At 41.2% G+C, this 9,107-nt stretch overlaps 1 long non-coding RNA gene across 2 annotated transcripts in view; it reads left to right on the forward strand.

Moving 5' to 3' along the window:
- LOC130684266 (uncharacterized) overlaps positions 1-8,763 on the forward strand; it is a 23,652-nt gene extending 14,889 nt beyond the window's left edge. For both annotated transcript variants that reach the window (XR_008998462.1, XR_008998463.1), the window contains exon 3: positions 7,818-8,763. This is a non-coding gene — a long non-coding RNA (uncharacterized LOC130684266). The remainder of the gene's footprint in view (positions 1-7,817) is intronic.
- The last annotated feature ends 344 nt before the right edge of the window (positions 8,764-9,107 follow it).

The following is a 9,107-nucleotide window of genomic DNA, read 5'->3' on the forward strand; positions in this document are numbered from 1 at the left end:
AAACTAATGTAAAACTGAGACAGGGACCGTGGGTGTAGTCAGAGTAGGGTGAGGATCTCGGGGAAAAGCAGGGCGGAATATTTACAGTCAGAGCAGTGTAACAATGGGCAAAGAAGTCCCTACTGAAACTCTGTGCTAAGCATTATGCAAAGTCAAGGTCACATTAATTCTCTATGATAAAGATATAGACATCTTCAGTCAGATCAGTTAAAGGTCAAAAGTCCAGGAGCAACTTGGCCTGGAATGTTTGAGTGTTCTGCAGGGGTATCAGCATAACCAGTGACTCTGCTGTCAGCCCTGGCAGTCAGACTATGACCCAGTCCACCTGAGGACAGGGTAGGTGGTACAAGTCCACACCCCTAAGCCATTTTTTGATGTTCTCGAAAAATCCTCAATTGCCTATAAAACCCCTAGACAATGCACCATCATGGGCTCTCTTGTCCCCCTCCTGGTGTGAGCCAGGAGCTCTTTCCTCTCACTTTATTTCTAAATAAAAGCCTGTACCTTGCTCTCCTACCTTGAGTGTTTGTGAAGCTCATTCCTTGGCTTCATGAACAAGAACCCCGGCATCAAAACTACTTCACTTTTCTCAAGAGATTTCTGTTTGGTTATCTTGGGTCTTGGCTAGGTGGTGGGAAAATGTTAAATGGAGTGAAAAATGTGCCAGTGGTTAACCAGTGGAAGCTTAATATAGCAGCTGAGAGCCTAGGGTCTGGTGCAAGAATGCTGGGGTTCAGGAGCAGCTTTGCTGTTCACTAAACATGATTGTGGGCAAGTTATTTCAGCTCTCTGAACTTTAGTGTCTTCTCTGGAGAATGGGTTGATAACCATAGTACTACCTTGAGCATTGTTGTGAGATTAAGTGTTCTAATAAACACCAAGTCTTCAGTAATGCAGAAGGTTAGTGTGGGTTAAATTGTAATATTCCAGAATCTCTTGCCTGGCCTTAGTGCATCTCCATATGAACAGGTGTTCCTAAGGGGTGGAGAGAAGTAGTTATCTCCATATCAATTGGTAATTACCTGGGTGACCAAGGGCTTATCTGAACCTGAGAGGTTGGGGGGAGTTTCACTTGCTTCTACCAGAGCAGGAAGGAGGGAGATGGCCCTGGACCCCAGTTTGTAAGCAATAAATGGGTTTTCAACTTTATTTCTTCTTTCGACTGATTTCGGTTTCAGCTAGGTATTTTGCCCCAGGATTTCCTCTCCTGGGAATTACAGTTAGCTGTTCTTATTTGTTCTCTATTATCCCTGATAAAACAGAGTGGGATTGTTACTGGCAGCAATGTCTTTGTGGCAGAAAGATTTCGAAGCTGTGCGTTCAGTTCCCCTACATGCTCAGAACTAAGGGGCCTCCATTCTCACTGATCCTTTCTCCTCTCAGGTCATTTAAAGCTGGTGTGGTCTTAAGGCCAAATCAAGAATCACTTTGTCAGTATCTCTTAGCATGTTGCGTATTCCAACCTGGTTTCCTTCTTTCTTCTTAATAGCCTGTAACCTATGAATTAGAAATGGAGTATTCCTCCAGTATCAGGCATGAGATAGATATCTTCCTTTGGTTCTTAAAACAACCCTTTGAGGCTGCTCCTTAAACTATACCTTATCAGCTCAGTTTTACAGATGAGGAAATTGAGGTACAGACAGGGAAGTGATTTTGCCTAAATCCACAAAGCTAGTAAACAGCCAATCTGAATTAAGGTCCAGATACGCATACCTTCCAAGCCACTCCATTTACATTCAATTAAGCCTCCATTAAGCCAAGTCATTTACGTCCTTGGAATTTTACTTATGGTACTATAGCATCTAGGTTTTCATTCTATTTTATCTTAACAAGTCTGTAAATTCCTTGAAGACAGAGACAATCCCCTGGACTACTTTTCATACCTCATGGTACCTAGGACAATATTTTGGGTATAACATGTATCCTACAAATATTTGTTGATAGATTACTGAATGATTATATGTATATGGGAAGCAGCTGAAATATGCTGTGGGCTTTTTAAATAAATTAAAGATTTTTTAAAGCTATAAGCAGATAGGGTTTTTTAAGGTATCATTTCTGTAACTTAAACATATGTAATATGTTACTACTAATGCTAGTCTTTTTAATGTGTCTATGGAAAGAATAGAAATATAGCTGAAGTAATAGTACAGGAAGTTTGTAGTTGAACTTTAAGTGCTTGGCACATTGCCAGGTGTGAAATAGGATGATTATTAATTATCATTATTATTACAATGCTGGTTGTACAATCACCCTGTTACTATTATCGTATAGCAACTTACTCTGAGCAAATTTTTAACTCTAGTTTTAAAATGCTGAGGAGGAAGAGTAATATTCTCTTTTCTAACTTCTTTCCTTTGATCCTTACTCAGCCTTTAGAATAAATGTCCCCATTTTTGCTCATGAGGAACCTGAGGCTCAGAGAGGTCGTGCTACTTACCCACGGAGTGGTGGAACCAGAGTTTACCTGCAGCGGGCTTGTCTCCAAAGCTCCAGCTTGTACTACACAAATTCGATTACTGTGTAACAAATGACCCCTAGCTGTAGCAGTTTAAAGCAGTAAACGTTTGTTATCTGAAGTGGTTTCTGAGGGTCAGGAATCCAGGGCGGCTTAGTGGAGGCTGCAGCCAAACTGATCACTGGGGCGGGGCTGCAGTCACGCCCATGCCGGCCTGGGCCGGAAGCCCTGCGCTCACGCACGTGGTTCGGGAAGCTTCGGTTCCTTGCTGGCTGTTGGCTAGAGGTTTCAGTTCCTTGCTCTGTAGACTTTCCTGCCTGAATGTCCTCAGAACATGGCAGCTGGCTGCTTCTGCGAGTAATGAGAACTCAAGACAGAAGTCAATATTTTAAGCCCAAATATTGGAAATGACATATCATCACTTCTGGCATATGCTATTGGTCACACAGACCAACCCTGGTAGAGTGTGAGAGATCATACAAGAGTGTGAATACTACGGTGCAGAATTTTGGGGATCATCTTGGAGGTTGACTACCACAAATACTTGGGCTAATTTTGGGGTCAACAGGACATGGTCCAAGTGTGGTACTTTCCTGTGCCAAGGGCCCTGGCTATTTTGTGGGGGCTCTTAGGCTTATACTCGGGGGGCACATGCAGCCCACTGATGCCTACTCTGGCTGCGTGTGTACTTTGTGTTGTCCAGCCTGATATGTTTTTACACAGCCTGCTTCTGAAGTGAAACCCTAGCCCTAAGTATAGAAGCTGCAGAGAATCCAGGGTTCCTGTAATAAGAAATTATTTTTTTCTCTAAGAGCTTTTATATTCATAATGGGAACTAAAGAAAAGTTGACCACCATACTAGGGACCCCCAAAAGGATTTCAAAGGCCTGAGTATTGAAGGTTTCATTAACTCTGGGGGTCTCAGAATGGCTTTCCATAAAAACTTCACACTTTCTAACTCTATAATACCATGTTAATTAAGTTAAAAGCTAAACAACTGGTACCCTCATTCCTGTTAAGAGATGAGCAAGAATGTTTGCTTTTCCCCTTAATTTCCTTGGCAGCCAAGATGTATACTGTCTCCACTCCACTCTTTTCTTTGCATCACAGATTTTATGTAAATGAATGTACCCCCTCGAAGTTCTGTCTCTCTTACCTTAAGGATATGAACCGTGTAAATGACTTGGGATCTTTGGAACATATCTCCTACCCCACCCATAGGAGTTATATTTTCCTGGGTTTAGGTCCTCAGGAGGTTCAAATAAAACTGTCTTTATTTTCAAGGTGACTTTAATGAATTTTCATTGACAATAAACAGACCTGACACTTAACTTGAATTTTAGCCAGCGTATACTTGTAGATAAGGCATTATAACCTCTAGCAGGAAGTTCCATTTGAGAGTTAAGGGCTTGGCTGCTGGGGTTGGAGTCCTTACACTGTCACTTACTAGGTGTCTTTGACATTGCAAAGTTACTTCTCTAGGCCTTAGTTTCCTATATTGTAAAACTGGGCTAATAATATCTACCTCAAAGGCTTTTGTTTTTTGTTTTGGGGGGGCAGTAAGGATTAACTGAGATAAAGCACAATGTGGCAACTTCTATTTTCCAAGATGGTGACACCCATATGTATGGCTACATGCCACATCATAAGTGCTCTTCTTATACTGTGCAAACAGATTTAGGGTTTATGTTCCCTCCTCCTGCAAGGAATTTCTGCAGATCTTTGTAAATGCACTAATCAATGGAATGTGCCAAAGTGAAGCTTGTGATTTCAGGGCCTGCATCATAAAAGGTAGTAAGATTCTTACTAGTTCTCTGTCTTGGGGTGCTTGCCCTTTGAGCCTGCCACCATGTGGGGATGAAGCTCAGATCACATGGTGACCCTACATGTGAATGTTCTTTCTGGCCCTTGGTCAGCGGCCAGCAGTAACCATCAGATGTGTGAATGAACAAACCTTCAAGTGATTCCAGCCTCCAGCCATTCATTCCAGCTGAGGTTCCAGGCAGCCTGAAGCAGAGATAAGCCATCCCTATGGTGCCTGTTTGGATTACTGGCCCACAGAAAATGTAGAAGATAATACATGATTGCTGTTCTAAGCCACAGAGTTTTGGGGTAACTTGTTAGGCACCAATAAGTAATAAACATAACAATCCTCTCAGTACAGTAACTGAAAATAGGTAATCAATAAATTCTAGGTTATACATTAAAAAAAAATTGTGTGCCTCATTGTAAGATATTTTTCAAAGAGCTGGGCCCAAACCCTGTTTTTCCAAGCTGACTGTCTCTTGGTAGGGTTTGTGGGAAGGGACTTTGTGATTTTGTTTTTCCCTGGCTCCTTTTGTACAGAAGTTTCCTTACTCTGAGAATGAAGCAGGTAAGAGCAGGTTTTTGGTTCTGCCTTTGCTGAGTTGTCTCATGGATTTCCAGTCCCTTGCTGGGGGTTAGGGCCATACAAATTCGATCTGGATCTGGCACATCTTTGGGCTCACTGGCTCCTTTAAGCTGGTACTTGTCATTCATTAGTCAACAGGCATTGAGGTTGTCCACTTTATTCCGTGCTCTGCCCACAAATGCAAATTAGAATCATGTGCACTGATATTTTTCTTCTTATAAAAGCATAACCTTGGTTTATCAGGCCAAGGCCGCCTCGGGGAAGAGAAGGGTCTAGGCTGGCATTAAAGAGCCACTGTCACACAAGCCCTGGCAGCTTTCCAGGATTCCAGGGTGCTGACTCCTTATCCTCCCTCCAAGTCCAGAGGGTAATAGAAGAGTGTCTGCATGTGTGCATGTGTGTGTGTGTATGTGGGTGGGGGAGTCAAGGCCGTGGGGTGCACCCTGGTTAGGATCTCCTGGTGGCACCCCAGCTCTGCCCAGCCAGCATTTGTATGTAATGAGGGTGAAAATGCAGAAGAGGAATGTATAGCCAGGGCTCTGGCCCTGCCTTTTTTGCTTTTTTTGTGTGTGTTAAAATGTATATAACATAAAATTTACCATTTTGACCATTTTTAAGCATACAATTCAGTGGCCTTAAGTACATTTGCCTTATTGGACAGTCATCCCCACTATTTCATGTCCAGAACTTTTTCATCAACCCAGGCTGGAACTCTGTATCCATTAAACAGTAACTATTGTTACCCCTTTTCCAGACCCTGGTTGCCACTGTTCCACTTTCTGTCTCTGTGAATTTGACTATTCTAAATACCTCATATATTGTGGAATCAGACAGTATTCATCCTTTTGTGCCTGGCTTATTTCCCTTAGGATCACATTTTCAAGGTTCATCCATGTGGTCCCATACATCAGAATTTCATTACTTTTTAAGGTTGAATAAGAATTCATCGTATGTATAGATCTCATTTCATTTATCCAGTCACCTGCTGATAGACATTTGAGTTGCTGCCACCTTTTGGCTGTTGCAAATAACACAGTGATAGACATTGTATACAAATGTCTGTTTGAGTTTCTGTTTTCAATTCTTTTCAGGTATTTATCTAGAATTGCTCGATCAATGTAAGTTTAGTGTCCAGAGGCTTGACCTTGGGTCCTCTTTGTGTTTAAGGTTCCATCTGCTAATGGAATGGAACAGGAGGCTGTGTGGATATCTCAGCATCCTGAGGGTCTATGCAAATTAGGCTGCTAGGGTCTACCAGTGTTTCCATTGAGCATTTACTCTGGGCTAGTTTCTGTTCTGAGTATGATATCTCTTACACTACTCTATGAAACTGATTTGATTGCTATCTATTTCACAGGTTGGGGAACTGGCACAGAGGTGTTTCATAATTAGTCTAAGGGCAAACAGAGTGCAAGTTCTGAGCTAGGATTTGAACTTGGACAGCATCATGTGGCCTCTTGTGTGTTTAACTGTGTTTACACAATTCTGCCTTCCCAAACAGAGTGACCATCAGAGTAATTAGCCAGGAATGTATTTATTTATCAAGAAGAAATGAACAGTGGGGAAGACAGTGTAGCACAGAGAAGACAAGTAGTGACTCTGTGGCATCTTACTACACTGAATGACAGTGACTGCAATGGGGTGCGTGGGGGGGACTCAATAATATGGGTGAATGTAGTAAACACATTGTGTTTCATGTGAAATCTTCATAAGAGTGTATATCAATGATACCTCAATAAAAAAAAGAGAAAGAAATGTAAAGCTTACCATGAGATAATTATGGTAAGAATCAAAGATATAGGTAAAAAAAGCTAATATAAGGAGCTTCTGTGGTTTAAGAGGATCTCTGTTAGTAGACTCCTTCCATATTTATGTTAAAAAGCTTTCTTCTTAGACTTTAAGGTATATGATAGGATCTTGTATGTTCCGTGGAGTAACTAGCTCTTCATATATTTGCAAACATAAATCCTCAGTCTACAGTGTTTTCTGTTTTGTTTTTATTAAGGTATCATTGATGTGCAATCTTATGAAGGTTTCACATGAGCAATACTGTGTTTACTACATTCCCTCATATTATCAAGTTCCCTCCCACCCCATTGCAGTCACTGTCCATCAGCGGTCTACAGTGTTTTTAAGGGTACCCCCAATGGAACTACAGAAATGCACTGCAGGGTGTCGAAATTTGCAATAAAATGTACCACTAGGTGGCAGTACAAATCAATTTCTAAAAATGCAACTTCTTTCTAAATCTGTACAGTAAATTAAGTTCTATGAAAGCACCTTCATCATTTTTGACAAGATCAGGGCAACTGTATTTAATTCAAAATGGGTTTTAATCACCTAGGAGAGAATTCACAAGCTTTTTAAAGTCAAAAGACCTTAAAAGTGTAAAGACTTTTATAGGATATTTTATAATTTGCTTCTAAAATTTTAAAAATTCCTGTTTTGGAGACAGCAAAAGTTTTAAATTAGTGTTTTGACCTGGGAAACTGCATTAACAAAATATACACATACACATACTTCCAGGATTCTTTCAGTTCACCATGTTGATTTAACTAAGAGCCAGCCTTCAGTCTGTAACTGAAAATATAGGTGCCAATTTAGTTCTTGGGGGAAGTTCCTTCCAGTTAATGCAGAGAAAAATACAGTATTTAAGTAATTCAGGAAGCTGGTTTGACCCACAGGTTGGTTTGATGTCTGAGTCCCTGAACCTAGCGACTTATGGTTGAGATGATAAAATAGATCTCACCCATTAAAAGGGGATTCCAGGTGGGGTAAATGGGCTTGCTCACCTCAGTTCACCAAGGTCTGGCTCTCACAGAATGAATTTTAATGATCTAACTGGTATATTGCCTAGGAGAGAGAATTAATGTTTTATTTCAGATAAGGTGGTATGTTTGTACCTGGGAGCTCAATGTTTTCAAAATGGGCAACTTAGAAATGAATCCTTTCCTTTTTTCTCTCTAGCTATCATATGAAAATGATTAATCAAGAAGGCTCACAGAGAACCAGCATCAAAGAAACAGAATCCAGCTAATCATTCCAAGAACCTTACGTTTCAGGATATAACTTCTGAAAGGCAAACACAGGCTGACTCCTGCCCACTGACCACCAAGTGCCAAAGTGTATCCAAAAGCCATCATCAAATCATGGAGTAAGGACATCTGTGGTCAAGACCATCCTGTCACCTTATGGGCAAATCATTAAGCCTGTGCTTTGCATCCCTAATGTTAAATGCGCATGGGGATACCTTACAGGTGGGTGGAGAGGCAAATGAGATCATGGATGTGAAAGCTCTTGTAAGTTATGTGGTGCCATCCAGATAGTGACCATTATTGCTTTCATCATGTCAGCCCACCCAAACCCACTGTGACTGCAATCTCCCCCCTCTTGCTCCCTTCTAATAATATAGACAGGAAACCCAGCGTCATTTTGTTCTCACTCTCATGCCTACACCCTGCCAGTCTTCACCACTTTGTCTCCATTTTCACACTCGTGGACTCTCTGCTTCTAACCTAGCCTTGCTTGACTTCTCCCTGCTTGTTGCTGAGGAAACAATCCTGCTAAAATCTCACACTGATTATCTTTCCCTTGTTCAAAAACTTTCAATAGTTTCTCAGCACCTGCAGAATAAAGTACAAACTTCAAAGTAGGTAGAATTAAAAACCATTAACAAACTGGCCTTCCTCCCTAGATAACATCAGTGAGACAGATACTCAGAAATCAAAATATAAATGTTACTGGGGACAGCTGCTAGTCTGCAGGATAGGTTATGTAGCCACAGAGGTCTGCCAACAATTTTTGCTTCCTGCCTCTCCTATCTTGACCTTGAGGAAGTCCATCTGAGGCTTGCCTTCCTCTCTCCGGTCATTTTAAGTGGATATTACCCAAATTTATCCCCATTCCAGCCTCCCCCAGGGCTCCGGAGCATGTTCTGTCTCAATATTTCATTTACTTTATGGGAATATGCCTTCTCAGTGGAAGTCAGAAACTCACCAACCATTGGCCCAGCCAGACTTCTATGTGTATTTTGACCCTCACAGTGTTGGTTTGCACTATGTTTAATAATGTACCAACTTCCTGGACAATTAATAGTATAAACATTTTTGTCTTATTTTGAGAAACCAGAAAAGCTATCAACCCTAATTTTTCAGATGTAAATGGCTGCCTTGACTTCTTGTAAAAGTTGCTTATGTTGCTCCCTCCACTGCCTCAATTTCAGCTTTCTCCCAATTCACTGCTTACATTTCTATTATT

This window comes from Manis pentadactyla, chromosome 7 (genome assembly GCF_030020395.1).
Source record: "Manis pentadactyla isolate mManPen7 chromosome 7, mManPen7.hap1, whole genome shotgun sequence".
NCBI lineage: Eukaryota > Metazoa > Chordata > Mammalia > Pholidota > Manidae > Manis > Manis pentadactyla.